The sequence below is a fragment of the Chinchilla lanigera genome, unplaced genomic scaffold (assembly GCF_000276665.1).
Source record: "Chinchilla lanigera isolate Chin_1 unplaced genomic scaffold, ChiLan1.0 scaffold00135, whole genome shotgun sequence".
Taxonomy (NCBI): domain Eukaryota; kingdom Metazoa; phylum Chordata; class Mammalia; order Rodentia; family Chinchillidae; genus Chinchilla; species Chinchilla lanigera.
Genome location: NW_004955536.1, coordinates 2,299,053 through 2,326,486, shown reverse-complemented (window position 1 = coordinate 2,326,486; position 27,434 = coordinate 2,299,053). Strand labels below are relative to the sequence as shown.

The 27,434-nt window shown below is 40.6% G+C and overlaps 1 protein-coding gene across 3 annotated transcripts in view; it reads right to left on the bottom strand.

Moving 5' to 3' along the window:
* Zmat4 (zinc finger, matrin-type 4) overlaps positions 1–27,434 on the bottom strand; it is a 374,900-nt gene that overhangs the window by 70,203 nt on the left and 277,263 nt on the right. The gene's annotated exons all lie outside the window — the stretch shown is intronic.

Below are 27,434 nucleotides of genomic sequence, written 5' to 3'. Positions count from 1 at the left end.
GGTCTTCATCTTCACGTTGCTGTCCTTTACCTTAACAAGTCAGTTAATTCATGCATTATAGTTTCTTTGAGGGATTTGGATGTGATGGGCCTGGAAGAAAAATAATAAACAAACCTAGGGAGCAAGACAATACTAGGAGTAAAGATATGGGATGCAGATATGGAAAACCTTGAGTAACTTTGATCATGCCTTAGAATTTTAGTTGTCTCTTTTCTGTCTATGTTTACTTCTTCTATCATGGTTTCACTTCCTAGCATTCACTCCCTAGAATTTTGGTCCTTTCACATTAAGAGAGTTTAAACTTCATATTGATACTTTGATAACTGTATAACAATTGAATATTTACATATGTCCTGTACTGCAATGTTCCTTAAAGCTGCAACTATTTTGAAGGATGATTAATAATATAAAAATAAAGTCAATAAAATGTCTAGTTTTGAATTATTTCTTTTTCTTTCACTTCTTATACATTCATTAATCAAAATGTCTTGAACATAGATTCGTCACCTTCCAGCATAAAAAGTAATAGCTAAATGTTATACTATACATGCTACCTATGCGTACTGTTAGACTTACTTTGCTCATTTGCCTATTTAATCCCTCTCTGTCTCCAACATCATAGGAGCAGATACTATAATTATCCTGCTACAGGATACATTGACTGATACACTGATGCTGGTACAGAACACATTGAACAGATGAGGAATTTGAGAGAAAAGAGAACTTTGGTGAAAATGACAGAGGCAGTGGGAAACAGCTGGGTTTGGGCCAGAGTGCTGTTGTTCAGAGGAGGTCACACTTCCAACCACCCTGCAGACTGCCTCCTGCAACAGGCAAATAGGGACAGAATCAACAGAGTATGGAAGCCCGTAGAGAAACATTGTCACACCTGTCCTCTTGCTAAGTGAGAATCAGATGGGAGCTGTCAAAAGACACATCCTATATCTCACCCAAGGGGCTGGGGATTTAGCTCAGTGGCACAGCGCCTCCTGGCAAGCGGAAGGTTGTGAGTTTGATTCCGGGTACTAGAAAAAATAAATAAATAAATAAATAAATAAATAAATTAATATATAATAAAATAAAATAAAAAATAAAATGCTCTCCCGTTTTGGGGCTGGGGATTTAGCTCAGCTGCACAGCACCTGCCTGGCAAGTGCAAGGTCGTAAGTTCGATTCCTGGTACCAGAAAAAAAAAAATCTTTATGTCTCACCCAGGTGATTGTTATTGAAAAATCTAGAGTGGAATCAAGTGATCTTTTTAAAGCTGCAAATTCTAGGGAAACCAGTGGTCTAGCCCAACATCACATGGGGATATATGAGTGTGTTCTAGCTTTGACAAATGGAATTGGCATTTATGTCTGCTCCAGCACTACTATCAGCATGGAATTCCTGGCAACCGTGCCACTGCCTCAAACATAGCTGAGTTCTGCTTCACAGCAGTGAGTCTTCAGCACAAATTTGCTCACTTTTCATTAAATGCAGCCAACTGAAGAAAGTTACCATGTTCCCCAACGCTCTATCAGACTGAAAGTTTGCAGGGACTCACACAGTGTCTGTTACGGTGTACATGATATTCCTCACAGTGTCACCATCTAGGCCTTCTCGGTGGCCTTTCCTTTTGCTGCTGATGTCTTAAACTACAACCCTAAAACTGAAGGCTGGATTCCCAAAATGGTCTCACCGGTGTAAAATAGAAAAGCACAGTCATAGCTCTTGTGCTTATTGATGTGCTTAAAGCTTTGAGTGTGTATGTGAGAGAAAGAGAGAGATTGTGTGAGAGAGAAAGATTGTGTGTGTGTGTGTGTGTATGAGAGAGAGAGAGACAGAGAGAAAGAGAGAGAGAGAGAGAATCCTGACACACATATTGAAACTACTATCATACTTTCATATTGAAACTACTATCAGTCAATTCTCCTAAGCCTTTCCCATGGAGATTTCTGCTAAGACAAATTTTTATTTCCTCAAGATTTCTACTTGATTACTTGATATTACTGTTTGTTCCCCCTAAATTCCATCTCTGAACCCTACCTATTCCTGTAGGGATAGTACATATAATTCAACTCATATGTCCACTGTAGTAGGTTAGTGGTGGGTACCCTGGGTGCTCTAGAGAGGTTATACATCCTCATTCATCATCTATTAGCCAAGTCTGACCATGGTGAGGGGCAGGGTGCTAGCTCCATGCTTTTCTCATCTTGCCTTTCTAGCTTCAATATATCTCACAAATTGTAGGGATGTCAGGGTGGGAAATACACCAGAGTGAGGAACATAGATGGTATTGAGAACCACAGGAATTAGCTTACCTCCAGAGATTGTGTAAGGACAAAGGAAAGTGTCCAGGCTAGCAAAGGAGAAAGTAGTACTCCTTGGTGTCAGATTGTCCCTGAAGTGTGATCTCCCTAAGATGTACAGGGTAGAGCCAAGCCCACGGATAGCCCTAGTTGCTAGTGACATCCTCCTCTGTGATGCCACAGCCTTCAGATGTAGAGTGGGGACCTTATGCAGGAACCCTATAGGTCTTGCAGATCATCTCCACAACGGAGGTGCTGGAGGCAGTAGGATACATACCACCTCCACTCTGTGCTCTGCATTCTTCCATCCCTCACAGACCAGTTTCCCCTCCTTGGCCTCAAAAGTCTGTCTTTCCTGACTTCAGACCAACAGGAGATGTGGAAGAAACAGCCTTCCACAGACTACCTCATCAGTTGCTATTGTACAAGGTCTTTTTTTACAATAAATCCCTTATTCTCCATTAATCACAGTAGTCTGCTCTTATGAGCAAACCCTACTGATAAAGAATTTGCAATGTAAACGAAGCCAAGACAAGAAAGCTTTAAAAAAAAAAAGAGTGAAGGGGTTGGTATCACCATATTTAATCTTCAAAGCCACTGCATGAATATAATTAGCTCATTTTTCAGATGAAAAAACCATGATGCAATGACATCAAAGTCATAGAAATAGGAAGTGGAAAAACTGGATCTGAAAAGACTCATTTCTGATTTCAAACACAGTGTTCTTAAAAACTAAGGCTTTCAAAACTATGGGGAGAGAAGGAGTGTTCTCAATGTTGTCTTAAAATCTTGTCTTGAAACCTCTCTGTAAAGTCAGTAGCTCCTAGCTTCTCTGGTTGAAATGGGGTTAGGTGTATGGGACACTTGTCAGTTTCTCATCAGACTCCCAGTGCTGTACTGACAGTGCCCTGCATAAAGCACCGGAACCACTATGGAGGGGAGCTAGGAGATCAGGGCCATTTGTGATGGTAGCTCCTACAAGGATAGCATGGGGTTGCCAGCACATCCAACCTTAGGCTGGCAAAGTGGAAATGGCTCTGCCCTCTAGGTTAAATCTCAGAACATTTTACTAAGATTAGGTTTGCCACTGCCCACATGAAGGAGCTTGGGTTACTGTATCACTCCATACTATAGTCATTCTATCCTGTAGGATGTTTAAGTGCTTAGCCTTCGGAATTCAACCCACTGCCTGCAGGCATAGATACAGGGTGCCAAACAGTCAGTTAAACAAAGAACATGCATTTCCTGAAACAAGACTTTCTCTATTTAAATAGTATATATGCAAAGTTTTGAAAATTGAATCAAGAAGCAAAGGGCTTTGCCTCTTCAAAGACTGTTTCCAAACAAACAAAACCTACAGATAGAGAACAAACTCATCCTCAGTAATTAAAAGACAGTTTGAACCATGTTGGATGCCTGATCCAAGAAAGGCCTGGGGAATTGTCACCCTACTGTGAAAATTCAGAAAGGAGAGCATAGTTCATCTTGAATATTTAAAGAGCCACTGTATTGGAAGAAGGTTTAGATTATTCTTCATGGAAAGAATGTGTGATACATTTTTATACTTAGAGCAAATCAGTCTCAATACAAACTTGATTTTAGTCATGGAGATGAACATTATTATGACTGTGTTTGCAAACTGTAAGAAACCCAAGCAATCAAACTGTTATGTTTTTGCTTTTGTGATCTGAATGTTAAGTGCCTTTTAAAATCATATATTAAATAACAACAAATGTGAGGAATACCTTCGTGGTCTAGGTTTTGAGGTGATTTAAATTAAAATCCATGACACACGAAATGCACTTTTCCCACTGTACCCCATGGTAGTGCCACAGATCCCAATGGATATAGTAAGCAATCACATTCCAAGGAAATTCCTTATGTGTAGTGTTTTCATAAAATGTATTTCCTCTATGGCAAATTTTTTATTACAAATTATTTTACACATGAATTGGACTTGATGGCAGACATGAAGTTGTGGATCAGGGCATCTGGTTAAACAGTGGGTTGTAGACTGCTGCTCGCTGGGGTTAGAAAGCAAGGACATATGTGGGACAGAATGAGCAAGTCGATGTGCATGCTGTCTGCCTCTGTTCCAGTATGGCTATCCCAGGCTAACGCTCACTTCTTCCCAGCAGGTAGAGAGTCTCAACTCCTATTGTTACCGGAGGTTCACCTAGAGGCCGGAATCCAGGCCTCTATTCTCTGTGTTCACTTGCTGGTCTCCCATCAATAATATGAAAAAGGCCTATAAAACTGAAAAAATGAGCTTAGTCATAATTTGGCCAAATTGGAAGGGCAACTATTCAGCACCCATGGAACACACAGAAGACCTCTAAAGAATTGCGGTTCTTGTTTAGCTGCGTCACCTGAGGGCTCAGTGATGGTCACACTGTGTCCTCCTCATCTGTGGCTTCAGAGTTGTACCCACTGCCTGGCGCATCAAGGTCCCAAGGAGGGAGGACCATTAGGGTGACTTGCAAGAGACCTAGTCGAACGAGAACTTGAAATGTGAACAGCAAATGTTCTAACTGCCGGTATTTCCTTGTAATCACGGAGATTGAATAGATCAGGTTGTTCTTTCCCTGCATTACCTACAAACAGCTAGCAGGTACCCAAATGCAATCTTAGGTATCCTGACAGCTTTTTCATGCATCCTTCTGCCCTGCTTGCAGGCTCATCTCAGGTAGCCAAGCCTTTACCTTGCCTCCAGCAGGTGGTCCACCCATTCTGTGCGAAGTCCTGGATGGAGCTACTTCCCTGAAGAACCAGCCTTTTAATAGAGCTATGGCTGGTGAAGACAGCGGCCCTGGAGCACCTGGCCTGACTGCTACTGCTAGTCTTTCCCCTGGGTAGCCTGACATTGATACCTGAGGCCCAGTGGACCCAGGGTAACTTCAGTAAGTGGCATATCTCTTGCACACTTGATAAGAGTCTTCTCAGTTTAATACAATCATCCCAGAGGCCCTGCCCATTTATGAAAACACACCTGATTTCACTTACTTTGCAATGTAACAAAGCACATTTAGAATCTACAAAGCACACAGGACAGAAACTATTGCAGTTTAGAAAACAAAAACTGTAAAATCTAGAGTAAAATCTAGAAGGTGACTCTAACTCAGTAATCCCGCAGAGTACTAAGGCCTCAAATAAGAGAAAAGCAAGGAAATGACAGAGAAAAGAATCTATATATCATTTTCAAGGGACAAACTCCAGATTTTATCCTTTTCATTCTATACTTGTTATTTAACTCTTCTGTATTTGTTTCCTAATCTATAAAATGGAGATAAAAATTGAATCTACTCAGACAACTAAATGAGTTCATGTAAGTGAACAATATAGAAGAAAATAGTAAATATAAGCTGCAGTGAGTACTAATAACAATGTTCCCAAGTTTTGAATGAAAATAAAGACCTACCTCATCAGTGGGACATTTCATAATAATTTAATCTTCTAGAAAGAACATTCATTTTTTAGCATCCTCAGGCATATTCATGTTATCCTGGCAGGCTGTCTTCTCTACAAATGCTCTATATACACATCTTTTTTGGCAGGTCAAATGCTTCCGTATCTGCTAATCATCCTATGTATTTCCTTGGTATAGAATTGAATAGAAAATTATCCCTCTTCTTCATTTTTTAAAACTTTTTTTTGAAAACATGGAAGAGGTGACATTACATGAACTGCTTCTAAGCAAGCTATCTTTGCATTGGCTATCAACATATTTTGCCTGCTTTGTTCTTAAATTGAGTGATTGAAACTATTGAATAGGTAATTAGCTAAGTTCATAAATTAGATGTAAAGGAAAGACAAAATGGTGTATTGGAAGTACTGTAATCACATCTCTTATTCTTCGGCCGTGTACTCAAGGATCCAACTGAAGGATTGTTCACTGGGTCTTTCTCTTCTACCAACAGCCTCTGCTAACAATGCCATTTGTTCTCCCCGGTTGTCATGAGCATTGAGCAAGCAGCAGCTTTCAAGAGAGTGGTGACTCGCTTTCTGATGTTCAAAGTGACTTTCCGGTAACCTTTGGTGCCTCCAAATAAGAGTGTGTATGTGTTTGTGTGTGTGTTGTGCATGTGCACACACGTACACACTCATATACACATATATAGGTATACACACACTCATATACACTTTGTAAGCCCACATCTCATTGTCTGAATTGCTTCCACAGTCACACACAGATTTCTGTAGATCAGTCCACAGAGTGCTCTGCGCTGAACCTGAGCAGCAACAGGCCTCTCATTTCTACCTCCTACACAGACATACAGGATGCAGACAGTGTAGTGCAAGAAATCTCAGCTTGTAGGCCAGTGGGCTGGGGTTTGAATCTCAAGTATGATACTTGTTGGTCAGACAACCTCAGGCAAATCATTTAACACTTCTGAATCTAGCTTTCTCTTTTATAAAATAAAGAAAATAGACAATTACTAGATTGAGATGTTTTCTCCTTTAAGATTATAATCTATGTAGACATGGGGAGGAAAGAAAAGGAAAGAAGGAAGGAAAGGTGGAAGGGAGGGACATATATTTCCTAAAGTTTGGTCCAGTATTGGCTAATTCAGGGTGGTAGGAAGAGAGGTGGCTTCATATATGATGAATGCAGGAAGTGAGGAGGGCTGACTATTCACCAGCGGGGCAGTTCAAGACAACAGAAGGACTTACAGGCTACTTGACAATAATAATAAGTCTGCTGTGCTTGGAGTTATCTAAAAATTGGATAGGATAAGTACAGAAGTGGGGATGCTGCTGTGGAGGTCAGCTGCCATAACCCGTCAGAAATTATAGCGGCCTGGTCTATGATAGTGGCCCCAAAGATATGTAATACCCAAAATAAGGTTAAATTACCCACCAGCAAAAAGCAACTGCAACATAACTTCACCATGAAATGCCCATATGGCTACAACCAAAAGATCTTTGTCTTCTGCTCACAACAGCTCCCCCATAGTCCTCTGTGCTCCAGTCTGGTGTCTGGAAGCTAAAGTTTTACAATCATTCTTAAGTTCTTTTACGGCCCTATCTTGCTCTGCGGCACTTTCTGTTCTGATTCTTCAAAATACATTAACAACCTATTCTTGCATCTTCAAACCTTGTCTTAACTGTGGCAAAATACAAATAACACATAATATAATACATAACATAAGGTTTACCATCTCCACCATTTTAAAATGTTCAGCACATGAAGCACACTGATGTCGTTTCCTACCTTCACCACCAGCCAGCCAAAGAACTCCTCTCATCTTACAAAGAAAATGCTGCACCTATTAACCCTGACTTCCCACTTCCCCTCACCCCTCCAGACCCTGGCAATAGGCATTCCACTCTGCTTTTATGAATGTGACTACTATAGGTCCTCATATAGGTAGAATTGCACAGTATTCATTTCCTTTGTGTGTGACTGGCTTCTTTCACTTGGCACGTTATCCTCCAGGTCCCTCCATGTTGTAACATCTATTAGAATTTTCTTCCTTTCAAGGTTGAACAACATTTGTGTGTGCACACCTCATACTATTTACCCGTTCACACACTGGTGGACACTTGGGCTGTTTCCACCTTTTGGTATTATGAATAATGCTGCTATGAAATTCAGTGTACAAACATCTGTCTGAGTCCCTACTTTCAATTCTCTGGGATATATACACAGAACTAGAATTTCTGGATGAAATAGATCCAGAATCTAATCTTCACACTCTGCTGTGACCACCAGAGGTCTCAATCCTTATAGTTTCAAGTCCCAGTTATTGCAATCGGCCTTCACACCATCTCGCCTCTGGATGGTCATCAGCCCAGCAGTCAGAGTGGCCCCGCTCCCATTCCAGCACAGTGCTTTCCTCCCAAAGAGCAGAGCCACATGGTGATCTGTGGGTGCTCGCCCCGCCTGGACGTGCCCTGGCCTCTGCTCAGCTCCGTCTGTGCTCCCTTACACACTCCTTCTTTGGGGCTCTGCCCCAGCTGCCACTCTGCCCACCCATCTCAGACACATTCGGAGCCTGGCACCTCCACAGCGGGCCTTTTCTGCCTGGCTCCCACTGAACTGCAGAGCTCAGCCCAAGTCCCTTTTCCTAACTTTTCTCTCCACGGCCTTAGCAGCATGTGACAGAGGACATGCACATTTTAAAAAATTCTCTGCAGGCTGCAGTAGAACCTTACATTCAGAAAGGCCGATACTTTTGTTTTATCTTAAATCTCTCAAGCCTCAGCCCAGAGCAGTGCTTGCCACATATAAATACTCAGTAAATGTTCACACGGAGGTGTGGATGACCTCATGAAATACCTCACCATTAGAGGCAATGCAGGTAAGTTGAACTCTGAGGAAATGCGTCATCCTTAGAGAAGTGATGTTTAGGGTATTGGGATTGGGAAACTCATCAAACTATTATTTGTGTCTTGTGGCAATTTAAAGCCAAAGATGGCAGAAGAGAAGGAGTCTCTGGAATAATCACCATGCCACTCTGCCAATCTAAGCTACCTGCCCGCAAGGTAGAATTTCATGTATGGAGGAGTGTGTGAACTTTTTAGACTCTGAGGTTTATGGTATTGGATTACAGCACAGTTTGGGGAAAAAAGAACGCTTACAATTTAATTTTATTTTCATATGCTGATATGTACATGATATTCTTAGTCTGACATGAAAGTAATGCATAATGTGTACCTTTAAAGGGGATAATAAATTTATTTTGAGATTCTCTGGGAACATGTATAGAAAAATAAATAGAATATTAGTTCTTGAATTCAGTGAGACAGAATCTCCACAGGTAGAAAGTGTTTCCTTGATGTCCCAACCAACAGTTTCTAGGTAGAACTATCACCTGGATCTCGGATTGTTAGTTTTTTCCTGATCCACCAACACAACGAATGATACTTAGTCAATAGCGTGTGTGACAGGGTGTTAACCAACAAAAATTAATTAAATAAGTAAATAGGGACCACAAGGAAGTTAGCGAGAGGTACTGCCCTGCCACCACCCATAGGAGCTGCTCCCAGGCTTCCCCCACCCTGGAAAACCAAAACCAAAGAAATGCGCCCCCACCTTGCCTTTCAATTGATGTTTTTGTTCACATAATGCCCCCTAGAGACAACCATGCAGAAAAGTCTCTGTTCAGTCAGCTCAGCGTGATTCACCCCTTCACCTCCACTAGGGTTTTTTCCCTTTAAAATATGCTCATGCTAGATCTTGATTACTGGGATTTTAGATGCTTGCTGAAGGCACATGGCATGTCTCAAATACTTGGAGGTTGGATCCAAGGGGGATGAATAAAGTCAGATCTGATTCCTTTCCCACTTTGCCATGCATATGACCTTGAACAAACCATTTCTCATGATCAAGAGTACCTTTTCTCTGAGTTGTAAAATTAGAGTGTTGGGCTACTTTGATTATATTTATAAATTCGAGTTTTACGTGCTTCAGGAACTACTGAGAAAATTCCTTAGATACCTTCAGTTTCCACACCCATCTCTTCTATCTCTTTTATCTGATGTGTATATAATATTATATGTAATAAAGAAGATTGGAAACTCCTAGATGATGTCATTCCAGAGGCCCTTCCCAACCCAGAATTTCTGTGTGGCACATTGCAGACTGCTCCAAAAACTGAACTGTGTCAATCTTTGATACTTCACTGATTGTGTCAATTTAAGTAAGAAACACCCAACTAGACTGGAACAACATAGTTCTGGGTATGGCTGAGACTCACTAGAAGATTTGCTGGGTTTTACTGGAAAGAGTGACAGCAACCAATGGGGTTGCTGCCTAAATGGCATAAAAGGGAAGTAAAGAAGGAGGGCTTGCTTCTGTTTCTTCAGAGGATCTCCAGGTGTCACCTCCTTGGATGTCATCTTCTGGCATCCAGTGCAGGCCCTTCAGCCTTCTATCATGAACCCTTTGACTTCCTGATACAGACTCAAATGGGACACTACAGTGAGCGCTGGTCCTTCACCTGGCTCCTTCAGATCTCCAGCACTTAGACAGCCTTTTTGCACTCTTCCATACCTGATTCTGTGGGTGGCCATTGTAAGCCAATCTTGTAAATTCTTATATTTTGGTACAACTTGGATTAAATGTGTTTCTCTAGTAAAAAAAAATTAAAAATAAGTAAATAGGCCTAGCAAATGCATCACAAGATTTTCTGAACTCTTACAAATGTCTGACATTGACCTGTGCTCTGAAATATTTTTGAAACGAAATCACAGGGTACCAGATTCCCTCACGATAAGTTTTATTCCCATTGTACTACAATTATTAAACACCTGGCCTCTGGTACTACTTGGTTATAAGCCTTGGAGAACAAAGAATGTCTGACTTATATATTAGGGTCTGGAATATAGCAAGTATTTAACTTAGGCTTATAATTAAAGTTAGGTAGAACTATAATTGCTAAAAACACGTATTTGTACAATGGCAGGGAAACACATACATATGCACATGTATAAGAATATGCAAGAAGTTGAAAAGCTAATTTTCCTAGGTAAAATTGGAAAACTTCGAAGACAGAGTTTCCTAATATTTAAGGAATCATTTCATAAAAGATGTACTCAACTGTATTTCATTTAAAAATGAAGCTATATAAAACACCTTATTGCTCAAATTGCTAAATTGAAGTAAAAATAACAGTAGGATGCAGGAAGACATTGATGAAATTCTCTTCTCTTTAATAAAAATAAAGGAACACCTCCTATGATGCCGTTGTGTCTTAGGGGAAAGTAAGATTCCTCCAAAGCTAAGCGCTGGAGTGCACCAAGGGCTGCCTACTTATGTGTCTATGTGGTATGCTGTGTGTGGGTGTCCTTCCCTGAGCTGGACTGAAGGACAGGTGGAGGCTGGCCTGAAGATATCTGGGAAGGAGACATATGAGATAGCAGGTGATGCTCATGGGGAGAGGCAGGTGGGTCCTCAGTCCCCATCTGCCTCAGTCAGCAGCCCACAGGAGTCCCTCTGTCTGTGTCTTCACCATGCACAGTGCCTGAGGTGTCCACCTCACTTCTTGGACAGTGATTGTCTCCAGTGATCCTGCAGAGCTTGATACTTCTCATGGTCTCATCTGCCCAATTAAGGATAATTCAATTATTCTGCATTTACAACTCCTCCTGCTTCAAAGCAGTGGTGGCATACCTACCGAGTCACCCTTTTACTTAACCTGACACCAGCTCATCAGTCTGCACATTATGTGGCTGTTTAATTAAACATGTGTGCATGTAAATGGGGGAGGGGTAAAGATTCAGGTGATAGAAACAGCTCTTTTCTGTGTTATTTTCATAAATAGGGTAGCCCAGGGGCATCTGCAGCATCCATCATTCTTTTTAGGACAACATTTAATAGATAATGAAGGAAAGACATCCCTTGTATTAAGATATTACATTTGTCTGACTTCCTTTCACTTCCTTTTTCTCTCTTGGTTTCTTATGCTAGGGAGAAAATACAATGTTTACACATGCAAGTCTGATTTATTTCACTTATGAGTATGGTCTCTCATTGCTTCCATTTACCTATAAAAGCTTCAAGTTTACCTTTCTTTACAGCTGAGTAATACTCCACTGTATAAAAATACCACATCTTTTTTATCCATTCCTCAATTGATGGGCATTTGGGTTGTTTCCAAGATGTAACTATGACAAATTGTGCTGCTATAAACATGGGTGTAAATATATTGCTGTGGTATGATATTTTCAATTCTTCTGGAAAAATACCCAGATGGGGAATAGCTGGGTCAAATGGGACCTCTATCTTTATACTGTGTGAGCTCATGAGCTACTTTTGAGAAGATCGTCCATATTCTAGCTGAGCCACAGAACCCCAGCTCTGTGAGGCTGAGGGTCACAGAATTTCTGCTTCAACAGACATAGACAGCATAGACCCAGGACTCAACCTCGCACTTCATCCTGATGTAGTGAACCGAACCATTACAGAGACACAGCAGCATCTCTGACCTTTATCACTGTTGGGTGATTAATTAATGCACTACAATTATAACAGATTCTAATTAGTGAACTCTATATAGTTTGTTTCAAGAGCAAAAGCAAACATTTTTTAGTAATGTCAGTGTTTAAAAACAAGTAAAATTCCAAAGAATCCAGGGATAATTCCCACTGATTCTTGAATCTAGAATTTGGGAAACTTCCATCTTATAAAATAAGTCCAGTAAAGTAAGAAAGTATTCACAAACACACATATGAATAAATTTAAATGTCAAAATAATTTTTTGCATGAAGAAAAACACCTGAGTGCATATTTATCTTTCATCTTAGGTCAAACTAGTAAACCTCTGCAAGCTTACCATGCTTTAGGTAGACACAATACTGCAAAGCAAAGGGGGTTTATGTGAGAGAGCTCTGCTCAGTCAGTATTTCATCCCATGAGGGGACATCCAGAGACAATCACACAAAAACATCTTAATCAACTTCATGATCAACCAAATCATACACATTTTTTTATTGCATCTGTCAGGGAGTCTTGATTGCCAGTTGGACCATGTAAGGGAAAAAATGTGTCGTCTGATTCATTTGAGTGAAAGCAGAAACAATTTCATTCATAAATGGCATGAATAAAATTTAATTCTGTTATCTTTTCTGTTTTGGAAAAGTGCTTAATTTCACAGAGATATAAGAATTTGCTGTTTGCACATTTGCCATGCTTTCCTGGATACCATAAGTAAGAAAGAGATGTTGTATACACTTTTAAACACGGTGTTGACTCAAACTTGCAGGTTCTATAAACAACAGAAAAGGAGGGAGGGAGATGGGAATAGAAAAGGCAGGCTGTGTGTGAAACCCATGGCAGTCTTAGACTAGATGTTCTCTTATTCTTAAACTTGGAAACCAGATTTCACCTTTGCATTTTGGGGGTTGGCTTAGCCCTGTGCTTGACGTTTGTAACGAAGATTTCATCACCACATAAGAAATGCACAACTGTAATTTTTCACAAAGACCCAGAGTGGCACTGGCACTTTCTCTGAGTTCTGAGAACAAGGTCTGTGCATAATTGAAAAGCTCCTTGTAAACACAAAAGTTGTGGAAATTTTTACAATGGAGTCACTTGAACGTAGTTGTAATGGATCATGGAATAGCTTATTGGACTGTGCTCTTTTATTTTACCATAAGATCATAAATATTCCATTCAAATGTTGAAAATCTATTCAGGGCAAAAATACAGGCCAAGCATGTCAGCTACCACATTATTTAGTTTGTGGTCCATTTAAACTACATCGATGTGTCATTATTAATTATGTCTGCCTGGAAAATTTACATATGATCTGTGGGATAGTCTGGTCTCCAAATTTCACATTTCAATTTATTGTCTGGTGCATGTAATCACATTTAGAAAGAACATTATTCTGTCCTCTACTCTCTCGATGGAGGATTTCCTTCTGGACAAAACGATTGCATCATGTACTTATTCTGAGCGCTAGTACAGGAGATCAGTAAAGATGCAAAGTAAAAGTTTCGAATGTTCAAATGGTTTCTCAAGAGAGGTTGAAGATAAAATTTTACTATCATTTTAGTTTTATAGACAAGTTGCTTAAGTGCAGCACTAAAAGTGGAAGAAGTAGGATCTGGGACTCTCCCTACAATCTAGAGAACTGATTTTTCAGCAAGAAATTTTATGATGAGACCCCATGGTCACAGCTGGAAGGCAGACATGGTCCAGCACAGGGGAAGTGCACAGGCTCTGAAATCAGACACACCTGACCCTCCCATCCCAGCACTACGGTTACTACCATGTGACTCCGAGGTCCTCTTTCCAGCTTGTAAAGATACTGCCATTCACTTCATAGGGTTATTGTGGAGGGAGTAAGGAAGAACAGATATAAAGTACCCAGCACAATTCATGATGGATACTCAATATCTGCGCCCTCATATTTACTGTTTCTGTCTCTTGTTCATATGTGCGTGCTAAATGACAACTGCTCCCGCTCTGGGGCCATACTACAGAATCAAGGAGTGGTGATCTATCAGCACAAATAATGGGCAGGAACTGAAGCTTCTATGCCAAATAAATTATTAAGGACAGCCATAGGAAATTTCCAATTCATATCTTTGGCAACTGTCTATATTTCCTTTACTATCTTTTTCCTACTCACACACACCTGATACCCATTTCTTAGAAATTGATACTTATGTTCCTCTCCCAGCCCACTTTTTCCTGGCTCTCTTCACTGGTCTTCTTCCTTCACGGACTTTCACTATGACCGTCAGTGATTACGGTCTGAAGCTCATATGGTCATCTGCGCTTGTCAGTAAGTATCAAACGCACACACCCCAGGGCCAGCTGACATCTCCATCTGAGTGACCTGAAGCTCATCATGTCCAAAGTGTCTTCACTACTTCATTCTATTCAATTCCCTCCTCTACCTTCCTATAAATATATTCCTCATATCCTAGGTAATGGTATTTCTGCCCAATAATTTCCAAGCTAGAAATTTTTCCTGACAATTTAGATGGGCTAAATAACCTTTGCTTTATTTCCAATACACCTATATTTATTACTTAACTCACATTCGGATTTTGCTTTCTTTTTACCTTCTTACCCCATACCCATTTTCTACTTACTTGTGTATCCAGTGCAAATCTTAGCCATCTTCTTGGATTTCCTCCCTTGGTCAGGTCTAGACTTCATGTCACCACTAGGCACCTATAAGATACTTACCTACAAGTCAAAGCCAGTTACTTCTGGCTCCTTTAGCCACTCTGAACTTAGGCAAAGCACCCAACCGGCATCCAAACCAGCACCCAAAGGGCCTGAATCAAGTGTGAAAGTGTTCTCTTTCCAAAAGGCTGATTTTTTCCTATAGAAAATCAGAGGAGAGATGGATCTGGACAAAGAGCTCCTTTCTTCTTTTCTCACATGGGCTGCTTTAAAGCAAATTTCCTTAATACAGACAGTGTGGGAGTATTCTACCTACTGAGCTGCAGCCCTGTGGGTTTGGGCAGCTCACCTTGTAAGGAAGCCAGCAGAGTAACACATCACTTGGTATTGCTTTGCATCCTTCTGTATACTCCCTGTTTTTCCCTCTTTTTCGAACTGGTTTGCAGTTTGCAAACATCAGCATTTTAATCCTTCTTCAAGGTCTGTTTCCTAGGAACTCAGGACTAAGTATACTTCTAAAAATGATACAATGTGACTTTAAATAGAAGGCTCTTTAACTAAAAGGAAAACCCTTAGCTCATTGTCCTTTTTCTGGTTCAAGTACTAAAAGAAAAGAAAAATGAATATTTGTAGTTTAAAAGTATATTGGAGAAAAGCTACAGCCACTCTACAAACTTTAGTTTTAGAATTTCTAACAGCAAGAGTGAAGAAGAAAATATAACAGAATCACAAACAAATAACAATTAGAAGTGCATTTATCAAGGAAAATATTAGTAGACCCTGAGCTTGGAATAAACTTTCTTTTCTCTTTTGCATTACTGGGGATTGCCTCACACATGCTAGACACATGCTCTACCACTGAGCTGTGTCTAAGCTCTCTCTTTGGATAGAATTTGTCATCATGTCAGGACGATCTTCACGTAAGGATATTACCGCAACGTGAAGGATCATAGCTGTTAAATTATATTTTTTCATAAAATATTTAAAACAACACACAATGCTCCCTCAGAGCTTTTTCTTAGAGTAGAATTGAGCAAAAGCAATAGCAATGTTAGAACACAGGCTGTAGCTCTTTGATGTAGACAAAAAGTTTATTAGAAATACACATGCCAACTCTTGAATCAGAACCCCAAGGGTTTAGGCGGGTTAATTTTGTATAAGGTGAATCTGCTGCATACAAAAGCTTCAATACTGTCCCTTTCTAACAGTTGAAACTAATATTGCTGAGGAAATTGTTACAATTTCAGTAGCAGAGGCAAGTTCTTAAAGAATATCTTTAATGCTACATAATTCTGGGTAACTAACAAATATGCACCATCCTTTGGATTGGAGGATTTATAAAATATATATAAAGCTAAAATGAAATGAAAAATCATTGACCCACTGAATGTTTTCTTACCAAATATCTGTGAGCACCCTTGATAGTTACAATGCCTTCAGTAAGTAAACCTCATAGCATGTATAATGTGAGGTACTTAAAAATGGAAGCAGGGTCTTGCAACAAGCTTACAGTATAATTCAGAGGAAAAGTTATGCAACAAAAGATTATATCACCAGGGACAAGATGATCTACTATGAACTGAGCCCACAGATGTTTACTGACATGCCAGCCCCTGACGAAGCCCAAAGCCAGCCAAATGCTTTGCTCTTTCTAAGGGGAAGATTTTCCACACAAGGCTTTGGCACAGACAGTGGGTATGAGATTAGAAGGAAAACTATAAGGCACATAGCACAAGTCAGACTACTGGAATCTACCCCACTCTAATCTTCAGGAGGTGTGATTTTTACAGGCTGGGTGTCAGAACTGAATTCACCACTAGTTTCTGCACATTACAGACCATAGTTTTTGGCCATCAGTGTACATGTCTTGTACACAAACCTAACAAATGTTAGGAACAGTACTATGAACATGGCTCTTCACACTCAATATTTAGAGGTGTTTGAAAATGCTAGTTCACTTATTACAAAAAGGAAAGTGTTCTTTGTCCTAGGGTGTATAGGACAAAAGCCAGGCAAGCCAATGTTTTCCTTTGTAACAGATTCCTATGGGACCTATGGGTATTTATCTTCTATATCACAGCTCTGAGAGACTAAATGCTCACAAACAATTTTGTCCAAAGATCTTGGGAAAAGCAAATATAAATAATACTCCTTGACACCCAATATATTTCATAATGTCTGACTGATACTCCAGATGTAAAAAACGGGAACATGATTCAAATATCTTTTAAGAGGATGCAGTTGGTGTTGACAATCAGATATTACTTAGTATCTGGTTTTCCATCCTCTTATGATACTTCTAAATCCAAGCTATCATCTCATTTTGTTAAATGAAAGTTGAAACTGCTTGGTGATTTTTAATTAAGCATGCTGCATTTTTTTACAGCTCAAAAAGAAAAATCATTCCTGTTGTCAGAGGGCAGATGGAAAGCAGAATACGAGCAAGGGTCAGGCTCATTCACATCAACCCTGCCTTGTCTGGAAAACACAGCTTTCTGCCTTATGCCCTGACCTGGTGTTGTAAGAGTGTCTTGGCTTTGTTTTTCCTACAGAAGTGTCTGATTCAAGGAATTAAGCACAAGAAATTTATTCTAGAGTCAATTCTGGGAAACATTCATGAAGGAATGGGGAAATGAGATAAGCAAGGACAAGTGACCAATAAAGGCTTTGTTGTGCGTAAGTCAGCTCTATGAACAAAGGTGAATCTTACCGGGGACTTGGAGTGCAATGTGCAGAGCATCGGAGAGCCATTCCACATGGGAGGTGAGGGCTTCCTGCACCAATTCCTCCTTAGTCACTGGTGGGAGGATGTTGAGGGCAGGCAGGGCAATTTGTTCTCTGAGGCTTCTAGCCTGCCCCAAGCACAGCAAAATGGGCTCTGATCACTATAAAAAAGCCTCTGACAAACAAAGACTGATAGTGATCAGGTCAGGTCCAGTTAAAGTGAGTCAAAGAATTATGAGTTGGTGATATGGGTGGAGCACCAGTGGGGTCAGCCACAAATGGATGTGGCATTGGATGTCCCTCAACTTTACAGTCTTTCTAGCTCAGGAAGTTACCCTGGGATGTAAGATATGTAAAGAAACTAATAAGAGCACAGCTTCTGTGGGTTCCTTTGCACAGGCTGAGGACACCTGGGCATCTCCATTTGTACGATGTGCTGGTGGTAAGGTCCGGGCTGGAATCCAACAGGAACTCCTGGATCTGCCTTTCAGGCAGACACTGCTGTTGATGCTGCTGGGTCCATAGAAACAGCAAGCAAAACTCTGCATACACAGACAGCAAGCAAAAGAAAGTCTGTGGCAGAAACTTTTTCTCAGCTGCAGTAACAGATGGCAAGAGTTTAGGGTTGAGGAGAAGCAAAGGCTGGGTCAGCAATGTTTAGCCCATTCCTCTTCTGCTCTTTCCTCCAGAATAGCTTTGCTCCACTGTACGCTCCTGTCAAGTGCTGCCCCACCTAGGCCCAAAAGTCAGGAATCCACTGACCATGGTTGGAAATCCCCAAACCGTAACTGAAATGACTCCTTCCTCTGTCTAAGTCTATTACCTCAGACATTTTGTTACAGGGATGGAAAGCTGACTGACACAGGAACTGCAGGGCAGCAAGCATGCCTGTGTTCCCCCAAGTAAAGAAGCAACCAGAGGAAAGCAAAAAAAAAAAAAAAAAAAAAAAAAAAACAAAAAAAGAAAAAAAAAGGAAAAAAGGCATACCCCATAGCAACCACAAACAGCGGACAAGCATGTCTTTAATTGCTAGTCAGTAATGTCTTTTAGACTTGAAACACTGCCCATGGCACTAGAAAGTTTCTTTGTGTGAATCACCCATTGACAAGGAGAATGCACAGCAGAAACATTCCACTCCAGCAGTGTCAACAGCCAGTGTTTTCAGAGTGACATAAAATAGAAATCTAGGCTCTGCTCATTAGCCATCTAGGGCTTCTGGAAACCTCATGATAGTATAGTGCTCTAGCTTGCTTAGGAATGCTACAAAAGAACTGCTGGAGGATATATCTACTGGTCCGTGTTGTAGTAATTTCATCTCCTATTCTGGAACATGAAGAACCATGACAGGGGCAAACTGAAAAGTGAAAAATAAAATTGTAGGTATTTATAGCCACAAGAAAATCAATGCAGGAGCAAAGTGTGATGCAGGAGACAGGTCAGGAGTCTTCATGCCCATGCTTTGGGGAGCATGGTGGGGTTGACGGCCTAGGGCAAGGGTGAACACAGTGAGCTCTATCGTGCCCTGAGCTCTACTTCTTGATGATTGTCACTTTCATTCTTCTTAGAAAGCACTTTTTTGCAGCATATTTTTGTAGCTCAATCTATTAGTCAGTTTTCCATCACTGTCATGAAATAACTGAGATAGCTAACTTATAAAGTGTGAAGAGTGAGGGTTTGTTCAGATTCACAGTTGTGCATTTTCCAGTCTATGATTAAATAGCATTGCACAGGGCCTGGGGAAATGTAGCACATTATAATAGCACCACATGGTGGAGCAAAGCTGCTCACTTCAAGGCTGGGAAGAGAAAGAAAGAGGAAGGGGTTTGGGTCCTGGAGTAACTCTTAAGGACACATCCACAAGGACCTAAAGACCTCCCAGTAGGCTCCATCTCCTAAAGTTTCCACCCTTTTCCACAGTGCACCCCGAGGGCCAAGTCTTTAACACATGAGTTCTGATGCAAACTATAACACTCAGCTAATTCCAGTAAGACATAATAATCCCATTGGATAGCAGATCAAAGATTTCTTCAAAAGACAGACTAGTTTCAGATTTGCAGTTGCTCTCCATTTAAAATACATTGTACATTACAGGAATGCAAATTATCCAACTAAGAATTCCTCCCTCCTATCTCTTGTTTTGCAGATTTTATTAAGTTCTTGATCTGCCCACTTGGTTTTCCAGTGCCTCTAGTTTAGTCATTGCATGACAAATGGCCCTGGTAGGTTATAATTCTGCAATGATAATGCCTAATACAATCCGTCTGTGAACTGGAACAAAAATGTCGAGGAAGATCTGTTTGCATTTTAGTGGTATTCTCAAGCAAGGCTTTCTCTTCTCAAGCCTTTTGTAAGCTTGTGCTGCATATTTATTTTTCAGCAGAGGCATTTGATTATATATCCCCTGCTGTGCATTCATTTCTAATGCATCTTAGACCATTTGGAAGACTACTAGTAAAATCTTGACAAATTTCTTTATATTCTAGTATTAGCAATGTTCTGTTCCACAAAATTGAGGCTTACACTGTTTTATTGCAGAAGTGGCATCCACCATTCCTGGCCTCTCTCCTAGCCTAATGAAAGGATGTGATATACTACAAAAAACAGTGGGCTGGGTGGAAGGCCAGGCAATATTCCTTGCATCTTCAGCTCTACCAGTTCAGGATCTGAGTCACCTTCCCCTTGAGAATGTTGTTAAGGGCCAGAAACAGAGTTTGAGACAGGCCATAGTTCATAAAAGGATGAATACTGGCATAAAAGATTGCAGAGAGTTGGAAGCTAGTGCTTCCAGTTGAGTCCAAAATGGTCAGTTCTGAGCAGCTGATTTCTCTGCAAAGATTGAGGAGCTCAGAAGTTGAAGTGGATAATAAGAGAATCAGAAACAGAGAGATAGGAGGAATGTAGTACCAATCTGGGCTGAGAATTAAATGTACCAAAGTTAGAGTCAGAGGAACAAGTAATGATACTGACCCACCTTGACATCATTAAGACAATGGTATTGGCTCCTCCAACCCTGCCTTGGGTGTGTTTAGTATCATAATCTGTAAGCAGAGTCTTGAAGCCTCAGCTGTGAAAGCCACTGGGAAACAGGGTGGGGAATCAGGAAAGCATTACACCTTTCTTCTATAGGTTTTCCTTTTGTAAGATGAATAACTTGGACCAGGTCTGTAACTGTCACTCAAGGTCTAAGACTTAATTATTCTAATGATTCTTTGACACCATCTATGAATTGAACAGGCAGGTTAAATTATATTTTTAGAAAGCTTACCCTAGTTAAGTCATATCAGAGCTAACCTTTGTTATGAGTTTGGGTATTTATTTATTTATTTGTCTTTTTTTCTTTTTTTTTTGAGACAGGGTCTCGCTATGCAGTGCAGGCTGGCCTTGAGCTCACTTTGTAGCCCAGGTTGGTCTTAAACTCACAGCGATCCTCCTACTTCAGCTTCCTGAGTGCTGGGATTACAGGCATGTATCAGGGTACTTATTTAAACAGTGCTGTAAGCACTAAATGTTTCACTTGAGTCAGGCATGGTAGTATACACCTCTCATCCCTGCACTTGGGAGGCTGAGGCAGGAGGATTGTTGTGCATTCAAGGCCAACCTGGGCTACATAATGAGTTCAAGGCCAGCTTGGGCCACACAAGAAGATCTTGTCTCAAAAAAAAAAAAAAAAAAAATCTTTCACTTAGTTTTAGTAAAAGTAGAAACTCTACTCCCATTTACTAGAAGCTTAATAATAATAGTTCTAATTGTTTAACATGCGTAAATTATGCATTAGTCATGCATGAGAATACAACAAAACTCATAGGTGTTTGTGATTGATAAATGATCTAGTCATTCCTTTCAATAATTGATTATTATGATTTAAAACTGAAACATAAGAAACACAGAAAGTCCCTGACTTACAAACAAGTCAGTTCCAGGAGCATTGTTTGTAAGTCTGACTTATTCACAAGCCGACAAAGTGAGTCTCACACAGTACACTTGTGAAAGTCCACAGCACAAATGTTCATAAGTCGGGAACTTACTGTATTAAAGAAACAAAATAGTTTATTTCAAATTTTCAAGGTCAAACAATGAAGGGACTGAATATGTAAATATAGTGTGTGACTTAAAGACACTGAAGAAGACTTCTCCTAAGCACCTGCTTTCTCAGACACAAAAGGGGAGAACTTCCTGAGGCTGAGGTTTTATAATGTCTTTATAATGGATGGGTGCTGCATGCTGATGGAAAAGAAAAGGCACTTGAAGAATCAGCCCTCTCAGAATCTTGCCCTTAACTGGGCAGAGGTGCAGAAACCCCTTTGCTTCTCTGGTTTTTGAACCTTATTTGCTAAATAAGAGATTTAAAACCAGTTTAAATGTTATAATTCAAAGAAAACATGCAGTATTAACTCATCCTTTAACAAATATATATTTCCTCCTTTTCTGTACATCAGATTCTGGTAAGAGCTGGAGACACTAGCAGATATAAAATAGGCCTTAGGAAGTATGTTAGTCATGGTCCTTGTCACTAGGACATATTACTTGACACCACAACTTAAAGGGGAGGTTTACTGTTGCTCATGTTGCAGTCCATGGTGGGCTGGCTCCATGGCAGGACAGCATATCTTTGAGCCTGACGTAGAAGAGCTGCTTGCCTCATGGTACCCAAGAAGAACAAAGTGAAGGGAGGAGCCAGGGAGGCAGATAAACCCTTCCAGTCCATATCACCAGTTACCTGGCTCCTCTGACCAGCTCCTGCCTCCAAAAATCAAGCTAACTATACTGTCCTCATAACCCAGCCACCTTCCAAAGGTCTGCTTATGAGTGTAGGATGTTCTTGGGGGACATCTAGATATTTTAAACCATAATAGTCAGCTTCCTGTCATTGTAATAAAAAACAAAACACCTGAGAGCAAAGGTTTACTACCTTGTTTCACAGCTGTGGAGGTTTTGGTCCAAAGATGAGCAACCCCACTGTTTTGGGGCCTGTAATGAGGTAGCACATCAAAGTGGGAGCCCATGACTGCTCAAACTGCTCTCCTTGTCAGCTGGGAAACAAAGTTCGAGCAGGGAGAGAGCCAGGGTCAGAACAACTCCTTCAAAGACATACCCCTAGTCATCTAAAAGCATCCTGCTAGGGCCTGCCTCCCAAAGTTTCCAAAACTTCTCAATAACATCACTCTGAGGCCCCAGCCGTTAGCACTAGGACCTGTGCAGAACATTTAATATCCAAGCTAAAGCAAAAGGCTCTTGTCTAACCAGGGGACCACCGAATGGCATGACTGGAGAATGCAGCACGAGATGTTCTGCAGAGACAGAGGAAGGCCGCTTGACCAAAGGAAAAAGCCAGCTGGGGTGCAGCATGGCCCTCTATGTGTGACGGGTGAGACATGCCAGAAGAAGGCAGGCTCTGGAGCATACTCTATGCACATATGTAACTACTCTACATATTCCTCTCTGAATCTGAAATACAAGACTAATATTATTTTCTTTGTGGGGTTGGTGGGAGGATTAGAATGGGAAAATGCTTGAGAAACTACTAAAAGGTGTTCATACAACTATAGTAACTATATTATTACCAATATCCAAATTACCCAAAAGAAGAGTCAAGTATCTGTGAAGACAAATTTGGAAATGTTTGCCTCACTCATCCCTATTCAGTGTTACTGGTGGAAGTGCAGCTCTGTAGCCAGTGGGACCTTCATACCCGTCCTTTCTACAGCTGACAGGGATTACCATGGACACACAGAACTACATCAAACATTATAGGAACAACCACAGAATGTGAGTGCTCTTGGTTGTTGAAAATCCATCACATAAGGGCATGAGACACACAAAGTTATTGTAAAAGCCACAGGAGTCCCTGCTATGGTACAATAACAGCCTCTCTTCCTCCACAGAAATGATAGTCTCCTGCTCCACTCAAGCAACCATGGCACTGAATTTTCTGATTCCAGCAGGAGATACTTGCCGTGATTGGTGGCCCTTTGCTCATCATGTCCTACAAGCGCAATCCTTATGTAAGATGAGAAAAGTATGAGGAAATCATCGCTTCTGTCTGTTAGAGAAATACTTGGTAGACACTAAGTGCAGATGTAAAGCAAGCAAGTCAACACATTAGGCTAGAATGTAGGAGCGAGGCCAGAGATAGAGGTATAAGTCTGTCAGTAATCAACTTAAGACAATACATGAAGCCATAGGGCTAAGAGCATCAGGGAAGAATCTATAAATGGAAAAGAGCTGGTGACAAGAAAAACACCCTGTTGCACTTCAATATCTACCACTAGGCATGGAAAAAGAAGTGAGCCAAGGAGCCTCAGAAGTGCAGCTTGCAGAGAAAGAAAACCAAGGACATATGGTATCTCCAAGCCAACAGGAAATAAATGTGAGTTGTGTAGATTGAGTGAGATGAGAACACTAACAAAATAAAAATTCCTGTAGCTGCTTTCTAGAAAGAGCAGCATTACAGCAGGTTTTAGGCTTCATCCTCAAATGAGGAAATGGGAGGAAATTTCCCTTAAGAGCCAGTTTGTCAAGTACAGGATCCCAACAAGACTCCAGCAGCCCATGACACTGCTGACTGCCAATGCTGGCCTCCTGACCTGTGCTATCTGAGTCTGTATCATCCCACCTGCCCATATGCCACCCACAGCAAACGATTTGAAAGTCACCTTAGTTTTCAGCACACTGTTGAAGAGAACATATCAGATCTATATCTGCTAGTGTAAGGCCAGGCCTCTGTGACTAAAGGAAAGTGCCAATATTCAGAACTGAGAGAGGGTAAATTGCAGACTGCAAATGCGAGGTGTTGGATAGACAGGAACCATTTAGGATTCAACTGGGGAAATACAAGAAAGTTCAGAGGTGTTGTGGGATGGACAGGAAAAAGCTACAGCTTTGCACAGCTGCAGCTCTTTCACAGAAAGCCACAGTTTATTGCAGTCAGAATTTGGCTAAAAAGAGGATAGATTGAGGAGCTATGGGATTATTCATTTGATGAACTGAATTCCCAAACCCAAATTTAGGACATGTAATGCTGAAACATCTGACAAACCCACTCTAATTATTTGTTCTTTTTATTGCTCTCTCAAATAATCCTGTTTATAAAATTGCCCTGTCATCATCTACCTTTCCTCTTCTCTCTCCTCACGGAAATGTGCCTGGTCTAGCAGATATCCAGCAAATGATAAATATTCAAACAAACAATGGGTTTGGATCTTTAATATTATGTTTGTTCTTGAAAAAATCTGAGATTTGTATTCATCTTAGGAATATTTGTTGAGGAATATGCTGTCAGGGAGAATCAGATTTTCAAGGACATTAAACATACTCTGCATCATTGCATTATATAACTAGAACATTTTAGAACACAATATCACTGTAGGCTAGTCAAGCATTAGAATCTTACACTTAGATAAACAAAAGGCAGAATATATGTACATACATGTATAAAGCATGCATGTGTGTACATGTGCCTATGTCTATATACTCAGAGAAAATATTTAGTTTTACTTCGCTCATGGATCAAGAAAACATACTTTTACAAATTAACATTTAATAGCATTTAACAATAGTAGAATTCAATATTTTTGAGTTGTAATTTTCCTATCATTTAAAAATTTATAGTTCAATCCCTGCTTTTAAAACTTTCTAGATAATTTTTCATATTTGAATTATTTCCACTTGCTTATACCAATTTTAAATCTAATAAAAGCAGTATCTTTTTTCCTACAGAGCAATAAGTACTTCCACAGTGTTCCTCAAAATGTATGTTAATAAGTCTTTGCAACTGAGAGAACCATTTCCTACAGGCGCTGGACAGGAGGGGAGGATGTAAAGATAAATCTATGGACACACAGGCTGCAGGCTGAGAATCTGTCTCTGCAGTAGGAGGGAGACCACTCACTAGAGAGAATGAGGGGAAGTTTAAGAAGGAACTTCAAGAAAGCTTTCAATAGTCTGTTCATAGGGAATGGAATAATGTCATATAGGGATAAAGAAGGAGTTCAATTAATTTACCACAGCCCAAGGCCTAGGTGACTTTAGCCACTGGAGCCTCCACATCCTGAATTTAGGACTGAGACACAAAGACCACTGCACAGCTCCAGGATGGACTGAGAGAATGTATTCTACAGACCTGGGGCCTCAAGGTCCTAACAAGAGCGGTAGTGGAAACAGACAAGTGGAATTCCAAACCAAATACAGAATGGAATAAGACAGTACTACATAGATCAAAGGAATAAAGGTCATTTACACTGGACAACAAAATTTTTCAAATGCTTACTATACAACAAACATTGTGTTAAGCATTTAATATATATTATCTTGAATTTATGCTTCAATCATGGGAAATATGTTCTATGGTTATATCTGTACTAGGTTCATAGAGGTTAAGTAAATTATCCGAGGTCATAACGAACAATAGGGATGGGAGCTTTCAATGTTCTGATTCATTACACTACAAGATCATGTGGAGAACAGTGGCTATTGAATTAAGAAAGTATTTTAAGTGTAAGCAGCTGTGATACAGGTATGAGATTTTGAGTGGGTAGGAGGAATTGGCTCCCAGGGTGATGAGAGGGTTTGCAGGTGATAGCTGGATTGTATGAACCTCAGTGGAGCACTGGAGGATGTCCAGTCAACATTGCTTCTGAGTCCTTTGAAGTTTAGAGAAAACTCAAATAAAAAGTAGCTTCTAGCTAAACAAAATGCCAACATAAATTGATACTACAGTAATCCCAGACTTAAAGAACATTAGAATGAAAAACTTCCACAGATACAAACAGACCTCACAATATGAACATTTGTAGATGTGAACAAATCACAGAAGCATCTTGTGTGTCTGCCAGACACTGTCACGGCTGAGCTGCTGTGTCTCACTGCACAGTGCGAGAGTGTGCAGTCGTGCAGTGCTCAGTTAGAACCCAGGATGTCCAGAAGCAAGAGGAAAAGCAGTGGTGATTGGGGGTGGGGGTTGCTGCTGGGAACCATGAAAACGAAAATGAAAATAACTGAGAGACTGGACTGAGGTGACGAGATGGTAGACTTCGCTCATGCTTATAACATGAATCATTCAGCCACTGGCACAGTCCTAAAGAACAAGGAAAAGACCATGGAACACGTGGAGTGAGCTGTGCCGGTGAAGCCAACAACAATATCCCAAAAGCGTGGGAAAGTGGTAGGGGAGATGGAGAGATTCTCCGTGTGGATGCAGGGTCAGCACCAGCGTCGAGTCTCACTCAGCTTAATGCCTATTCAAGAAAAAGCTAAAATCTTGTTTGAAAACATGAAGAAAAATGGGCCGAGCAGGTAGCATCTGTCACTGTCAGCCATGGACAGCGTAACAGAGTCAAGGTTAGAATCAAGCTTCACAGCGTAAAAGTGGCGAGGCTGTGCGTGCAGCCTTGGGCACAGCTGCCCAAGACTTTCCAGAAACAAGGGAAATTTTTGATAAAAATATTCCCCCTCGCTTTGCACACCTGTCCCAACATTCCTGCCACTTTTTGAAGCTGTTCTGGAAGTCTTCTTTCATGAGTGTTTTTAATTACACTGTTGTGGCTGCCTTAGTGTTCTAAATTGTTTCAAAACGTTTACCTTTCATCATCTTTTTGACTTTAGGGAAGAGACAGAAGTTGCAAGTGCCAGATTTGGTGAATAAGGTGGATGATGCACACAGCACTATTTTTATTTGACAAAGATTCCAAAAAAGTTTGTTCAACAAAGGGTGATTAAGACATATAGGGAAGGTGTAAATTTTTAAAATAGGGGCTGGGGATTTAGCTCAGCGGCAAAAGCGCCTGCCTGGCAAGCGCAAGGTCGTGAGTTCGGTTCCCGGTACCGGAGAAAAACCA